This window comes from Gopherus evgoodei, chromosome 10, assembly GCF_007399415.2.
Source record: "Gopherus evgoodei ecotype Sinaloan lineage chromosome 10, rGopEvg1_v1.p, whole genome shotgun sequence".
Classification (NCBI taxonomy): Eukaryota; Metazoa; Chordata; order Testudines; family Testudinidae; genus Gopherus; species Gopherus evgoodei.
This window is the reverse complement of record NC_044331.1, coordinates 1,696,988-1,713,486: the sequence shown is the minus strand read 5'-3', so window position 1 is coordinate 1,713,486 and position 16,499 is coordinate 1,696,988. Positions and strand designations below refer to the sequence as shown.

The following is a 16,499-nucleotide window of genomic DNA, read 5'->3' as shown; positions in this document are numbered from 1 at the left end:
ACTCCACGCGGGCTGGCACAGTACCAGCCGCTGCCTCTCCTGTAGCACACATTCAGACAGGACAAGCAAGGAGGTGGAAGTTGGAACCCCTTGGAGTCACCTACCTCCATTCTACCAGTGGGTCAGGAGCCCAAGTGGGTCCCAGTTACACCCCGAGGAACAGGAAGAATGTAGGAATTGCCAGAGCAGGTCCCCGCAGGGCTCCAGCAACCCAGTCTCCTGTCTCTGACACTGGCCAGCACCAACTGCTTCAGCGGAAGGAGCCATAAACTCAGGAGGAGGTAATTTTGGGTGACCTACCTGCAGGGAAGCATCAGTTTCATTTCTTAGAGCTCGGTTTATGCCCTGAAGCATGAGGATTAAGAAGGTGAAAGCTAAAGTCGCTGGGATCCATGTCAGATGTCAGGAGCCAGTAGACAGTGTGAGTGCAAGCTTCCCCTTCACATGGCTGCAACAGGGAGGAGGAAGCAGTCCCGAGGGGGCTGAAATGATCTACATTCCACCACCTTTCCTGTCACCGATTTTAGCCCCGAGTCCTCACCAGCTCAGGGACAGTGGGACATGGGCCAGGGCCATCATCAAAAATGTCTTTGTGTGCAATGCACTTTTCTGTAGGGAACTCTGCATGCAGTGTCTGTCTTTTGGCTGCTTCGGCTAGTTGGACCTTTGGGGGTTTTGTTTCACTTCTCCAGCCAGCTGGATTAGTGAACTGCAGTTTAAATCCTCTCTGTAATTGTACCTTGCATTCCAATTTCAGGTTTGAAGACATGGGGCTAAACCTTCCCAGGTCAGGCAGGCACTCGGCTGAAGTCACTCATGCAACTAGACCAGAGGATTCTGCTCATGCTAGAAGCAGTGAAAGTCAGTTCCTATACAATTAAAATCTAATTCAGGGAGTTGCTGGAAGGTATACCTGGGGGTTCATTGCACCACTCTGGCGGATTTATTCCCAGACAGAACTCGGGAAGCACGGTGCATGTGAAAGAAGGAAATTATTTCGTGTTTGAATAATAAAACTCCCACCAGCTTTTCTCTTACTGAATTAGGATCCCTCTGTGGTCTCACTCACACATCAAACTCAGCACACTGGCATTATTTCTGAAAGGAGCAGACTAACTCCGTGGGCTGAGGCTCCCACACATCACAGCCTCTGACCTCGCTTGGTGCTAGGGATGGCACGAGGAAGAGCCCCGATGCTACAGTCAGAGCCCCACAAGTGGGCCTTTGCACCCCCTCGGACACTGAGGAGGCACAAGCGTCTGCCTGCATTGGCAGGATCACAGCACCGTAGATATCACAGGCCACAGAATTTCCCTCGGTTACCCCTGCAGCAAGCCCAATAACTTGTGTTTGGTTAAAGCATCCCCTGGAAAGGCTGCCCATCTTGGTGTGAAGACACCCAGGGCTGGAGAATCCCCCACTTCCCTTGGGAGTTTGTTCATCCCCCTCGCTATTCAAATCTTGTGCCTTCGATTTAATCTGAATGTGTCTGGCTTTATCTTCCAGACGTTGCCTCCTGTTCTGCCTTCATCCGTTAGACCCTTTAGGACCCAATATCTCCTCTAGGACAGCGCTTCAATGCTGTAATCTAGTCTGTACGGGGACAAGCTCAACGGATCGAGCTCCTCTAGCCTCTCGCGATCAGGTATTTTCTCCAGCCCGCAAATCGTTTTTGTGGCTCCTTTCGGCTCTCACTCCAGTTTTTCACCACTATTTTTAGCATGTGGACACAGCATTCCAGTGCCTGTCTCCGCAATGCCACAGACAGAGTAAAGCCACCTTTCTTCTCCCCTCGTTATACACCAAGGATCTCCTTAAGCTTTGTGCCACAGCATGTCACTGGGAGCTCATGTTCGTTTGTTTGTTCACTCTGACCCTTACCGCCTTTTCAGAGTCACTGCTCTCCAGGACACAGTCCCCTAGCTGTAGGTGTGGCCTGAATTCTTTGTAACTCTGAGTTTAGGAACAATCAGGTTAGTATGTCACTGAGGTCTGATCCAACATCCGGTCACATCAATGCTAAAACCCTCATTGATTTAAACAGGCATTGGATCAAGCCCTGAAATTCTTGGGACCAAATTCCTTGACAGTGTCAACAAGTACCACTCCACAGAATTTAACAGAGCTGCAGCAAACACTTCCATCAGTGGAATCTGACCACTCGAGTTTCAAGGCTTAATTTTATTTATTTATTTTAGTGTCTAAGATGGAAAGACCTGGCTTCACCATTTTGTTCACTAGCTTTCAAGTGTTGAACACTTCACGGACTCATAAATTAGCCAACAAAGTGGTGTCCGTCCTGGGCACCCAGTGTTGTCTTAAGACAATAGTTGTAAAAAGACAATCCCTAGCAATGCTCCGCTTGGTGCTGTAGTTACAGTTATTACACCCAGAAGAACTATGTTAAAAAAGCATTAAAGTTGCTGTCACGGAGTGTGGAGGAGTCCGGCCCTGTACCCCTCTTCCTGGGCCCCACAGTGACTCTCGGCCAGCCAGTAAAACAGAAGGTTTATTGGACAACAGGAACACCGGTCACAGCAGAGCTTGCAGGCACAGTCAGGACCCCTCCACCGAGTCCTTCTGGGCTTTCAGGGTGCTTGGATCCTAGCTAGGATACCCTGAATTCCGCCCATCCAGCCCCAAGCCCAAACTCAAACTGCTTCCCTCCTGCCGCTCCCTTCCTTTGTCCCCTTCCCGGGGAAAGGTGTTGACCTTTCCCCTCCCTTACCTAGCTCAGGTTACAGGCTCTGGCATCGTCCATCCCCTAAAGTCCTCCCCTGCTCTCCCACTCCCCACACAGACAGTCCCTACTGCATCACATCTCTCCCCCCTTCGAGACTGAACTGAGCGGGGTCACTCTGCCCAGTGACCTGGGGAAGTTCAGGGTCCCCTCTCCGGGACAACGCATCCGCTGTCAGGTTGGCACTTCCCTTCACATGGACCACGTCCATATCATAGTCCTGCAGGAGCAGGCTCCACCTCAGGAGCTTGGCGTTGGCTCCTTTCATCTGGTGCAGCCAGGTCAGGGGAGAGTGGTCGGTGTACACGGTGAAGTGTCGCCCAAAGAGATATGGCTCTAGCTTCTTAAGGGCCCACACCATGGCCAGGCATTCCTTCTCGATGGCTGCGTAGCTTTGTTCCCAGGGTAGCAGCTTCTTACTCAGGTACACGATGGGGTGTCTCTCCCCCTTTTCATCCTCCTGCATTAACACTGCCCCCAGTCCCGTGTCTGAGGCATCGGTGAACACCATAAAGGGTTTGTCAAAATCTGGGTTTGCCAGAACCGGGCCACTAAGCAGAGCCTCCTTCAGCGCCCGGAAAGCCTCCTGGCACTGCTCAGTCCAGATCACTTGTCTGGCTTCCCCTTTTTGCACAGTTCAGTGATGGGGCTGGCTATGGCACTAAAGTGGGGCACGAACCTTCGATAGTACCCCACCATCCCAATAAAGGCCTGGACCTGCTTTTTGGTTTGGGGAGCAGGCCAGTCTCTGATCACCTCCACCTTGGCTGGTTCCGGCTTCAGGCAGCCGCTCCCCACCCGATGGCCCAGGTAGGATACTTCAGCCATCCCCACCTTGCACTTCTCAGCCTTTACTGTTAACCCAGCCTTTCAGAGTCGGTCCAGGACTTGTTTAACCTGGGACATGTGGTCCTCCCAGGTCTGGCTGAAGACGCAGATGTCGTCAATATACGCCACGGCAAAACTCTCCATCTCCCTCAGTAGCTGATCCACCAGGAGCTGGAAGGTGGCCGGTGCTCCCTTGAGGCCGAAGGGCAGGGTCAGAAACTCATAGAGCCCCAGAGGGGTGATAAAGGCCGATTTCAGCCTGGCATCTGCGTCCAGCGGCACTTGCCAGTAGCCTTTGGTAAGATCCATGGTGGTGAGGTACCGAGCACCTCCCAGCTTGTCTAGGAGCTCGTCAGGCCTGGGCATAGGGTAGGCATCAGATACGGTGATGGCATTGAGCTTTCGATAGTCCACACAGAACCGGATTGAACCATCCTTCTTGGGGACCAGCACCACTGGCGAGGCCCAAGGGCTGGAAAACGGCTGGATCACCCCCAAAGCCAGCATGTCCCTGACCTCTCTTTCAAGATCCTGGGCAGTTTTACCAGTGACCCGAAAAGGGGGGCATCTTATAGGGGGATGTGACCCGGTCTCCACCCGGTGGACAGTCAAATTAGTGCGTCCAGACTGGTTGGAAAACAGCTGTCGGTATAGATGCAGCACCCCTCTGATCTCAGCATGCTGGCCCGGGGTCAGCTGATCAGAGAGGGGAATAGCCTCCAGGGGGGAACCAGCTTTTGTCCCAGGGAATAGATCTACTAAGGGGTCATCTCCCTGCCCCTCCCAATGTCCACACACGGCCAACACCACATTCCCCCTGTCATAGTATGGTTTCATCATGTTCACATGGTACACCCGACAGTGATGTGCCCGGTTTGACAGCTCCACCACAGTTTACCTCATTCAGTTGCTTGATCACCTTGAAGGGCCCTTCCCAGGCCGCCTGGAGTTTGTTTCTCCTCACGGGGATGAGAACCATCACCTGATCTCCGGTGGCGAAGGCACGGGCCCGTGCCGTGCGGTCATACCAGATCTTCTGCCTCCTCTGGGCTCGGGCCAGATTCTCCCTGGCCAGGCCCATGAGCTCGGCCAGTCTTTCCCGGAAGGTCAGGACATACTCCACCATTGACTCTCCCTCGGGAGAGGCCTTCCCCTCCCATTCGTCCCTCATCAGGTCTAGGGGCCCCCTTACCCGCCTTCCATACAACAGTTCGAAAGGTGAAAACCTGGTAGATTCCTGGGGCACCTCCCTGTACGCGAACAGCAGGTGAGGTAAGTACTTGTCCCAGTCCTGCGGGTGCTGGTTCATAGATGTTTTTAGCATCATCTTCAGCATCCCGTTGAACCTTTCTACCAGCCCGTTGGACTGGGGGTGATACGCTGAGGCCTAGTTGTGCTGGACCCCACATTTCTGCCATAAGGACCGGAGCAGGGCCGACATGAAGTTGGACCTCTGATCCGTTAAGACCTCCTTGGGGAACCCCACCCGGCTGAAAATTGTCAGCAGCGCATCTGCCACTGTGTCGGCTTCGATAGAGGACAAGGCCACCGCCTCGGGGTAGCGAGTGGCAAAATCCACCACCACCAGGATGTATTTTTTCCCTGACCGGGTCATCTTGCTGAGGGGTCCCACTATGTCCATGGCCACCTTCTGGAAAGGTTCTTCTATGATGAGTAAAGGCCTCAAAGCCGCTTTCCCCGTGTCCCGGGCCTTCCCCACCCTCTGGCAGGGGTCACAGGATTGGCAGTACTGTCGGACATGGGTAAAGACCCCCGGCCAGTAAAAGTTCTGTAGCAGCCTCTGCCTGGTGCGTCGGATTCCCTGGTGCCCTGCGAGAGGGATGTCATGGGCCAGGTACAGCAGCTTGTGACGAAACTTCTGGGGAACCACCACCTGCCTCCTGATCCCCCATGACTCTGCTTCCCCTGGGGGAGCCCATTCTCGGTACAGGAACCCCTTCTCCCACAAGAACCTCTCCTTGCAACCTCTCCTCATGGTCTGTACCGCACTAAGGTCAGCCCGGTCCCTGTGCTTCCGCAAAGAGGGATCTTTCTGCAACTCGGCCTGGAACTCAGCAGCTGGGACAGGGATGGGGGACCGGCTCTCTCTTGCTGGCTGGGTCTGAGGCCGCAGCCTCTCTGCACCATGCCCCAGGGCGTTCCCTGGGTTAGGGTCCTGCACCTCGGGTCGAGTACCTTCCCCGTTGTCGGGGTGCAGTGCCCTTTGCCGACTCTGACTACGAGTCACGACCAGGGCACTCTGGGCGTTACTAGGCCAGTCCTCGAGGTCCCCTCCCATTAACACATCAGTGGGCAAATATTGGTGTACCCCCACATCCTTGGGGCCCTCCTTGGCCCCCCATTTCAGGTGTACCCTTGCCACGGGCACCTTGAATGGGGTCCCGCCCACCAGGGTCAGGTAGGTGTCAGGCACCATCCGATCTGAGGCCACTACCTCGGGCCGGGCCAACGTCACTTTTGCGCCCGTGTCCCAGTACCCAGTGACCTTCCTCCCATCTACCTCCAGGGAAACAATGCACTCCTTCCGGAGGGGCAGCCCCGCGCCCACCCGATAAACCAAAAACCCGGAGCCTGGAGCATCCACAGGTGGTATGTTGCCAGCCCCCCTTTCCTGGGAATGTAGCCCCTCCTCCAATTGGGTTTTTACCCAGTCCACCCTCTGCGGGTTGGGTCTGCTTGGTCTGTCCCTGAGCTTGGGGCACTGGGCCCGTATGTGACCTCGTTGGCCACAGCGATAGCAGCCCATGTCTCGTGGGTCCCCTTGAGTGGGTAGGAGGGACCTGCCACTGGATGTTCCCCTTTTGGGGGGGTTCTCCATAGGACCCCGCTGGGAGGTCCCATGATGACTCTCTCTCTGCGTTGAGGCAGGCTTGCTCCTTCGAGACTCCTCCCTGCCATCCCCTGCCCAACTGTCCACAAATTGGTCGGCCAGCTGGCCTGCGTGCTGTGGGTTCTCCGGCTTCTGGTCCATCAACCACAGCCTCAAGTCGGACGGGCACTGCTCGTACAGGTGCTCCAGTATGAATAGGTCAAGCAGGTCCTCTTTAGTTTGGGCCCCAGCTGTCCACTTGCGGGCATACCCCTGCGCCCGGTTGACCTGTTGTAGGTATGTGACCTCACGGGTTTTACGCTGGCTCCGGAACTTTTTCAGGTACATCTCAGGAATCAGCCCAAACTCGCGGAGCAGGGCCTGTTTGAACAGTTCGTAGTCCCCTGCCTCCGCCCCTTTCAGTCGGCTGTACACCTCCACGGCTGTGGAGTCCAGTAAGGGGGTGAGAACTGTGATCCTGTCTGCAGGGTCAACCCTGTGCAGCTCGCAGGCATTCTCAAAGGCCGTCAGGAAGGTATCTATGTCCTCCCACTCCTTACGCCGGGGCAGCAAGTGCTTATCAAAGCTCTTTGTAGGCTTGGGTCCCCCCTCACTCACCGCAGCCAGGGCCCCACTGCTCCTCAGCTGGGCCAGGTCCAGCTCATGTTCACGCTGTTTCTCCTTCTCCTCCCGCTTTTGCCTCTTTAACTCGAGCTTCTCCCTTTCATATTCCAGCTGCATCCGCTCCACGGATGCCGAGCGTTGCCGGGAGGATCCCCTGCTGGGGGGTGGGCTTCGCCGGGCGGATCCCCTGCTGGCCGGGGGTGTCACGGTGCCCTCAGTCTACACTGGGCTCCTCCCCGCCCTTCCCCTACGCCTAGGAAGGGGGGGTCTCAGGAAGCCCTCGTCCGCCGGCTGACCACTCCCAGCAGGGACAGACACTGGTGCCTTCGCTGCATCTGCCCGGCTGCTTCCCTCAGAGACAGGGCTTCGTTCATTCATGCGGTCTCCCTGCTCCAGCTGGGCAATCAGCTGGTCCTTGGTGCATCTCCCCGGGCGCAACCCCCTCTGCTTGCACAGCTCCACCAGGTCACACTTGCGCCGCTTGGCATCTTCCTGCTGGCCACTCACAGGCCGGGGTGCTCGCCGCTCCCCACGGTTTCCAGGGGGACCCTTAGTGCACCAGCCCTTCATGAGGTCACCACCTCTCTGCCAGGGTCGAGCTGCAAACTCCTCCGCCCCTGGGACCGCTCGCTGCAATCCCCCGGGGGACCCTGTTACTGCAAAGTCCTTCTCACTGGGCACACACTCCCAGGGGTTAACCACCCCTTCGTTTTACTGCTCCCCAGTCACTTACTGCAGGAAGCGCCGTCCACAGGGTGCAGTATATCCCACCGCTGTCACCAGTTGTCACGGAGTGTGGAGGAGTCCGGCCCTGCACCCCTCTTCCTGGGACCCACAGTGACTCTTAGCCAGCCAGTAAAACAGAAGGTTTATTGGACAACAGGAACACAGGTTACAGCAGAGCTTGCAGGCACAGTCAGGACCCCTCCACCGAGTCCTTCTGGGCTTTCAGGGTGCTTGGATCCTAGCTAGGATACCCTGAATTCCGCCCATCCAGCCCCAAGCCCAAACTCAAACTGCTTCCCTCCTGCCACTCCCTTTCTTTGTCCCCTTCCCGGGCAAAGGTGTTGACCTTTCCCCTCCCTTACCTAGCTCAGGTTACAGGCTCTGGCATTGTCCATCCCCTAAAGTCCTCCCCTGCTCTCCCACTCCCCACACAGACAGTCCCTACTGCATCACAGTTGCACAGGCAACCTTAACTCTGGCATTTCCTAGCTCTTGAGGGCTTCACTTTGCAACCTTAACATTCTTTTACCACAGGTTTTTTTAACTGTAATTTTCTACTTTAAAACCCACCACCAAACACACAGAAAGTCTGTCATGTGGAACCACGCCGACCCCCATCTTGAGTCAACAGCAGGATCTGGACATTTGGAGCCGTAGCTCAGAACTCTCGCGTTTGAGATAATGGAGCACGGTAGCGGTAGTAACCTTCTCTTCTTCCATGTGAACAAAGCACTACCGGGGATGAGACACACTTTGCCGGTGGGTTCTGTAGCCCACAGGGCTAGATTGCCGTTATTATATCACTGCCTTGCCTTAATTATTAATTACAAATTGATTAACAATTTCTAATTTCTAAATAACCTTCAGCGAGAAAAGCCAACAGGAAAAACCAGAAGTCACCGAGGCTTTGACGAGCAGCTTACATATTGCTGCAAAAAGCATATGGCCTGGACCTGCTCTAAACAATGTTTAATCCAGGGGTCAGCAACCTTTCAGAAGTGCTGTGCTAAGTCTTCAGTTATTCACTCTAATTCAAGGTTTCGTGTGCCAGTAATACATTGTAACATTTTTAGAAGGTCTCTTTCTACAAGTCTATAATATATAACTAAACTATTCTTGTATGTAAAGTACATAAGGTTTTTAAAATGTTTAAGAAGCTTCATTTAAATTAAATTAAAATGCAGAGCCCCCTGGACCCATGGCCAGGACCCGGGCAGTGTGAGCGCCACCGAAAATCAGCTCCCGTGCTGCCTTCGGCACATGTGCCATAGGTTGCCTACCCCTGGTTTAATCCATTGGTGGATTGGTTTGTTGGTCAGTTGGGGTTTCTTATTTGTTAGTTAGTTATATATTTTGTATCATGTGACTAGATTATGATTTTCATACTTTTGGGGAGTTTATGTTGCAACAATAATTCCACATCTATGTACTATCGGAGGAATGGGTGAAGCTCCGGACTCCTGGGTTCCTTCCTATCCCTTTCTCCTCTGACTCACCCTCCCGTACCCCCAGCTCCTGCTCTGTTCTCCTTCCCCACTACGCTCCGTGGCCCAACAGCAGGTGCACCGAGAGCAGAAGACAGACTGTCTGCCTGCAGTTTATTCTGGTGACTAGCACCACAGTAGCCCCCAGCAATGGGAGGAACAATTGCAGGGAAAATCCTGCTCAAGCCCTGCAGTCCCAGGAAGGAGCATGCTCAGCTGATCTGTGAGAATGGCGCATGCACCATCTGCTCGGCATGTAGGAGCTGCGAGGGGATGGAGCATGCTCAGCACAGACTCTCTCTTCGGAGAATTTAGCAGCCAAGCCGTAATCATTCTCTACTGAGCATGTCCAAACAGATTTTTCATAGGAATATAACTTGGGCAAATTTTCAAGCAAGCAGCAAAGGCAACTCCCTGCCACCAGCACCTCCATCCCCCACCAACTTTCAATTTCCTGCGCTTAATCCTGGCCATAACAGAGCTTCTCACTGAAACCATTCTAAGAATGTTTTCACATGGGCAAAGCAAGGTTATTGCCCCCTAACCTTATCCTCAGAAATGGCTGAATCACTTTAGCTGAAACTTCCCAAAATAATTCAGCCTGTGGCGGACACCCAGCAGGGAAAATGGTTTAAGTTTGGCAAAAATTATAAACAACAGAAATCAGAGTCTCCTAATGCAAAGTCAACCCTAACTATAGTCCTGTAATAATATTTGCACCTTGGCACATGCTAGTACTTCACCTCCAAGGCCCTCAGAGAGCTTTGCAAACACCCATTCGTTCTCAATAAAACTCAACCCCAGCCATTGTGCCTGGGTCTCTTTCCAGTCCCAGCACAGCAGTGATCAGCAGCGTTGGCAGTCCCAACAGCCAGGCCAAGGACCTGGGTGGACCTGGAGTCTGAGCTCACTCACGGGTGTGCGTGCCACGTCATGGGGGGGTTACCCTGGTGCAGCCTGGAGAGATATTTGCAGGGACCATCAGTGTGGAGACTGTTAATTTGACCCTTTTCAAGGATAAACAACCTTAAAAGAATAGGTGGCTGCCTCCTAATTAGACTACTATAAAATCATGACTGGTGTGGAGAAAGTAAATGAGGAAGTGTTATTTACTCCTTATAACACATGAACTAGGGGTCACCCAATGAAATTAACAGGCAGCAGGTTTAAAACAAACAAAACATAATGCACAGTTAACCTTGCCAGGGGAAGTTGTGAAGGCCAAGACTATAACAGGGTTTAAAAAAGAACTAGATTAATTAATGGAGCATAGGTCCATTAATGGCTAATAGCCAGGATGGACAGGGAGGTGTCCATAGCCTCTGTTTGCCAGAAGCTGGGAATGGGCAACAGGATGGATCACTTGGTGATTTCCTGTTCTGTTCATTCCCTCTCAGGCACCTGGCATTGGCTGCTGTTGGAAGACAGGATATTGGGCTAGATGGACCTTTGGTCTGACCCAGTATAGCTGCTCTTATGTACCCCAGACTTTGTGGGTGAGGGAGTGGAGCTGGTGGAGACACACCACACTGAGTGTGGAACTACATGTCAATCTCATTGTTACTGCTCCCTGGAACAGTCTTTGTAGAAGGCAGCCGCACCTTAACAGACATCATCGTGCACCGCAGTCAGGTTTCACTGGGGGTGGTCAGCAATGAACGCTGTCCTTCCCTTCTGGGTCAGCTGTCCCATGAATTAACCACCCACTTCACATGGCACATACCGACATGAAAGCAGCTTTTGACTTGGTTGACAGGTCAGCACTTTGGCATTCCAGATGTTCTGCTCAATCCAGTGCATGGTCTTCATGCTGGCACCGGGGCGAGAGTGCATACTGGTTCATGGGTTTTGCCATGTTTCTGCACAACCTCAGGTGCGCGGCTGGGATGCAGTCTAGCCACAGCACTGCTCTGTTGAGCTATCGACTGGATATTAGGACTTGTCATTGCATACATCAGAACCCAGGTTGTTCAAGAAGTATTTAATGACTGAGACTCCGCTGATGACGCTGACCTGTGGAGCAGTCAGAATTTCAGCCCCAACCTCCAAGGTCTCCAACTTGCCACCCGCACTATGGGGTTGAACATCTTATGGCTAAAGACCAAGGTCCAGAACCTCTGAAATGGGTCACCAGAACCCCTGGTGCAGGTTGGGTCGAGTACAGTGAAGAACATTGACAAGTTCATCTACCTAGGCCATAAGCAGAGTTCAAACCATCAGGACGTTCTTTAATGAATAGGTCTCGCCACCTCCTGAGTGACACTCAGTCTTGCTTATGGCCACAATCACGTTTGCCCAGAGACAAAGTTCAGGGTCTCTCAAACCTGCATACGCCTGTGCTGCTCTATGGGTCAGAAACCGGGACCCTCTTGGAGCACGGTATGTGCTGACAGCATACACTGTTCTGCCTGTGCAAAGAGTGACTTGGCCTTGCTTCAATCCCTCATTACATTCAAAAGCAGCATCATACCCCCATCAACCATGTCACCAGGATGGTGTCACCACCCCAGCACCTTGCAGTCTCTCTCGATCGCTGCATCGACATGCGAAGGGGTGCATGCCCTGACCTACCTGGTGCTGCCTGTGGAGCTGCCCCAGAGATTCGTGGAGGCAGGATTGAGCAAAATCTGGGAACTTAATTGCATGAGGCCTGGTGTGATCTCTCTAGCACGCACAATGCTCTTCAGAAGACCATGCAGAAGACCTGCCATCCAGCCACATGCTTCCTAGCCACCCATCCTCACTCCGGCACCCCAGAATCAAAAACAATATCAGAACTGGCAGTCCACACGCCCCGCTGCAGGGATCCGGCACCCCCTTCCCTCACCCTTCGGCTTACCTACTTATTTAGACTGTGAGCTCTCCAGGACAGGAACCACATCTCCCCGAGCATGTGTGCAGCACCTCGCCCAACAGGACCCTCGCTGAAATCTTTGGACACTACTGCAACACAAATAGTGAACGATTGTCTACTGCAGCGCAACCGATGCCTATTCGCCACGCTGTAAAGCTTTAGTTTTGGGAGATGGGGATGGGTATTTCTGAGGTCTTGGACGGGCTGTATTTTGTACCGAAGAGATCCCTGCAAGGTCAACACCATTCACACTCCAAAAGCTGGGTCTGAAGTAACGTCATGGACCAACCTACCTTGGGGTCACAGCCCAAAAAATGTGTCAGTCCCAGCTTCCTGCATCCTCACCTAGAGGGAAACAGAACAAGCCAGGGCAGCTGCCTTTCACCTGGTCCCAGTGAGAATAAAGCGGGCCTCATTGTATTTATACTGTCTGGGGACTTGTGTACGCTCCTGTATAGGAAAGGAAGCCAACAGCCTGGGTTTGCCTTGCTTCCCACTGTGGGTTTGGTTCTAGAGTCTCTCAGGCTAAGAAGAACCAAAACATTTCTTCCTTGTCCTTCCCTCGCCTCACAGGACCCCTTGCACCTTATCTGGTACCCCTGGTCAGCTCCGGTTCCTAGCAGCCCACGGATGTGTCTACACTGCAGTTGGGAGTGAGCAGCCCAGCCCAGGAAATCGACTTGGGCTAGTTCTGCTCCCACTAGTGCATTAAGCCCACCAGTGTGGGCACTGTTGGTCCGAAGCCCACTCAATCCCTGGGTCTGAGCTCAGGGGGCCAGCCCAGGTCTCCACTGGAGCTGCAATGGCCACACAGCTATTGTTAGCACACTGCAGTGATTCCCACTAACAAGTCTTGCCTACCTGGACTGGGAGGCTTGCCCCAGCTGCAGTGCAGAGATACCTGAACAGGCCAGCACTGCAAGCATCTCTCTCCAGGCCTAGCAGCTGGAGCAGTCTCTGTGGCCTGGGATTCTCCTCTCAGCCCAGCCCAGGGGCTGGAGTCTCTCGGGGGTACAGCCAGGGACACACACATACCCTGTTGCACTGGGGTTCGCAGCTTAGCTATAAAAACGGACACGGCAACAGGCGCATTCTCCACTCCGGGAGCTCCATTTGTTGCATTTGCTGATTTCTGACCAGCCCCAACCCTAAGTTTGGCTGTTTTTACTGAGACAAGTGCAGACACTAGCAAAGCGCCTGCCTAGAAGCTATTTCCGCTTCCCCATCATTGACAAATGACTCTGGATTAAGGAAGTAGACTGACTGAGCCATCAGTGGGCAGGAACTATGTCCACAGGAATTTCATCCCAATGCATTTGATGTTCCTCCCCGGGTATTAGGAGCCCATCAGACTGGAGTGGCTTCAGCACGCCCTTATGATCCAAGATACTTGTAAAGCCTTTCTATGTAGCTATTCACCCACTGGTACAGAACTGCACTGGATCCAGTACACTGCAGAAACAGGCCATGCTATTAACAGCCAGTAACAATGCCAACCCCTAGCACTGTTCATCAGCACATCGCCACACACTCTACAAAGGAGGTCGGTATCACCACCCTCCTCTCACAGCCAAGGGAACAGAAGCACAGACCAGTGAAATGACTTGCCTGAAGTCAACCAGCAGGTCTGTGGGAGTGCTGGGAACAGAACCCAGATCTCCTGAGGCCCAGTCCAGTGCTTCATCCACTGGGCATCACTGCCTTCTCCCATACGTGTATACACATATCATTTATATGCACACACATCTATAATATACATGTCAAAAACACAGACCGACTGCTATGTTAAACCCTCTGCACCTGTTCTGACTGGGTAGCCAGGCACAAGGTGGCTCTTGGGTAAGGGAGCAGACCACCAGGCAGACATAATCCCAGCTCCTTCACCTGCATCCCACCCCCATGGGGCAATGGCCAGTGGATTGGGATAGTGGGGGACCCACCAGCCCCACGCTGATGGCAGACCTATCTGTGTGGGGATCTGCAGGGCTCTCCTGGGGAGCTGGGCTCTCTGGCACCCCACATGAGCTCCCCACGCTGTGTTCCTGGTGGAATGGAACAGTCCAATCCCCAAGCACATCGGGACTGTTTGTGGGGCTGGCGGCAGAGCCCATTCTGGCAAGCACTGCAGCATGCACTCTACAGACCTGTATCTGGAGCTGGGATTCTCACAGCCTCCCTATGAAAGTTAGCTGCCGTGCCTAACTCCCATCGAACAGAGTGCCCATCCCCCTTAGGCTGCTCTGAAAATCCCAGCCTAAAGCTTCATAAGAAGGAGCTGAACATGGGACTCAAAGCCTGTGAACTGGGCAGGGCAGGACTGGATTCAGACCCAGTCTCTAGTCCAACCTCATGGCCTGGGCCCATCTCCACTAGGTATTTATACTGTCAAAACGACAACTGGAGAGAGTGTTTCATGCCCAAGGGTTGTGACATTTGGGCTCTTTCAGCCAAGCCCAGGCGAGAAAGGCACAGTAGCATGAGCTAAGCGTGGAGGCGACCTTCAGCTTTGACTTGGAGGGGCGCTTGTATTTTAAACTAACCACAACGTCATTTAAGCTGGTTTTTCTCCAGTTCTCTGAGAGCCAAACCTTCCTGCTCCTCCCCAAGGAGGGTTTGCCTTGCAGCGAGGGTTAAGCATTCCAGGGGAGGTCTAAAAAGAACTTCACCTCTAAATACCACCTTGCTCGCAGTCTGATTTATATTCTGTTACTCCAGCAGTTTCACCCAGCCAGCACCCTTCTCCCTTTCCTCGTTCCAGCCGTGTGCTCAGCTAAAAGCTCCTAGTCATTCCCCTCACCCGTTCCTTTTAGCAGTATCCTGCAGCATCTTCCCATTTAGCACATGCAGGTGGTTTCTGTCCAGGTCCCTGCGACAGGCTTCCACTGACTGACCTCTGGAGAGGGTCTGCCCACATATCTAGAGCCCATCTTGCAGCCCCTCTGGCTCGGGAAAGTGGTCTCATTCCACCCCATGCAGAGACCAGCACAAGTCCTGAGCACCAATAAAGCCCTCAAAAGAGAACTCAGCTAGGCCTGAAGTGGTGCTCACACTTGTGCTGGTTTCTGCATGGGGTGAATTTCACCAGGTACCAGGTCCACTGCTCCTACTCAGACTCTCGCGCCTTCGTTTCTCCATGGTACTTACATGGCTGTTAACACAGCATCTGGGTGCCTTCTAACCTGCAGTGCATTCCGCGTGTAAACCGAGTAGTACTGTCCCCTGTAAGAGCTCTGGGTGGGTGACAGAAGCTGAACGGCGCTCTGAGGAGCTGAGACAACTCGGGGGCCTGCGGATTGCTCAGCTGAGAAGATCCTAAATCAGGTTGTGTCAAAGCATCCCCAGTAATCCCTGTGGTGCCGTCAGCCTGGTCCGTCCGGGCTGGCAGGGAGCTGCACTGGTGCTGCAGGCCGAGGATGAGTGAGAATGAAGCGACCATGTGGATCCCTTGAGATGTCTTTCACTCCAAGGTGCTGCCACCACGGCTTACGGGGGGATGGGGCAGACCTCAAAAGGGCTCAGGTGTGGTCACCAGTCACCATCCTGAGGGCTCCCTGGTGCGGGGCAGCAGGGCTCCCCCTCATCCACCCTCCCCCAACACCACTGGGAAGTTGCTGGGAGAGAGAGCAGGTGGTGGAACCCAGCAGAATCCATGAGACTTTGGCAGCTCTGGTGGGTGGGGCTTGGCAGAACATCATTGTTTTTCTCCCCCACCCCCGCCTTCCTCCAGTTAAATCATGGACATGATGGCTAGGAAATTCTAACGGAATTCAGCTGTCAGACCTCCCACAGACCTCAACGCTGACAGAAGATGCCAGGCCAAGTCACAAGCGGTGATCCGTCCCATTTCCTTTAGTATGTGAAGTGGTTTTGTCCTGTCATTACCTAGGGCCTTTTCTGCACTATCCGAGCCTCCCAACATTCACTTATTTGTGAGTGCTTCCCAAGTATGCCCTCTGGAATTGGCGAGAGTTCCTAACCCGAGACCCAATTTGCCTTCCATTTGTCCTGGCGGGTAGGTGTGTGGATGGCTGTTCGAGGAGCTGACGGTTATCGGAGCTGACATAAAGGGCAAGACAGCAGCATTTTCCTGCTTTGGATGGATGAGGCTAAAAATCAACAGCTAGCAATAAAGCTTTTAACTTCATTGACCTAAATATCATTTGTATTGCAGAAGACAGGGCCTGTCACTCAGACTTAAGTGGGTGAATGACCCATACCCTTCATTTGCCTACAGAAAAGAATAGAAAATCCCAAGGCAAAAAGGTTTGGCCTCAGTTTAGGCCCTAAAGTAATATTCCTTGTGCATGTGCACATAGATGCAGAATACAAACACTCTCCTGTGAGCGGAGAAAACGCAGAGCCAGAGGGGTCTGCTCTGCAAGCTGTGGAATCAGCTTTGCTGGACCTACACCC

The 16,499-nt window shown here is 53.3% G+C and overlaps 1 protein-coding gene across 1 annotated transcript in view; it reads right to left on the bottom strand.

Moving 5' to 3' along the window:
* The window catches only part of RASGRF1 (Ras protein specific guanine nucleotide releasing factor 1), a 98,463-nt gene that overhangs the window by 68,932 nt on the left and 13,032 nt on the right, over nucleotides 1-16,499 (bottom strand). The window lies entirely within an intron of this gene.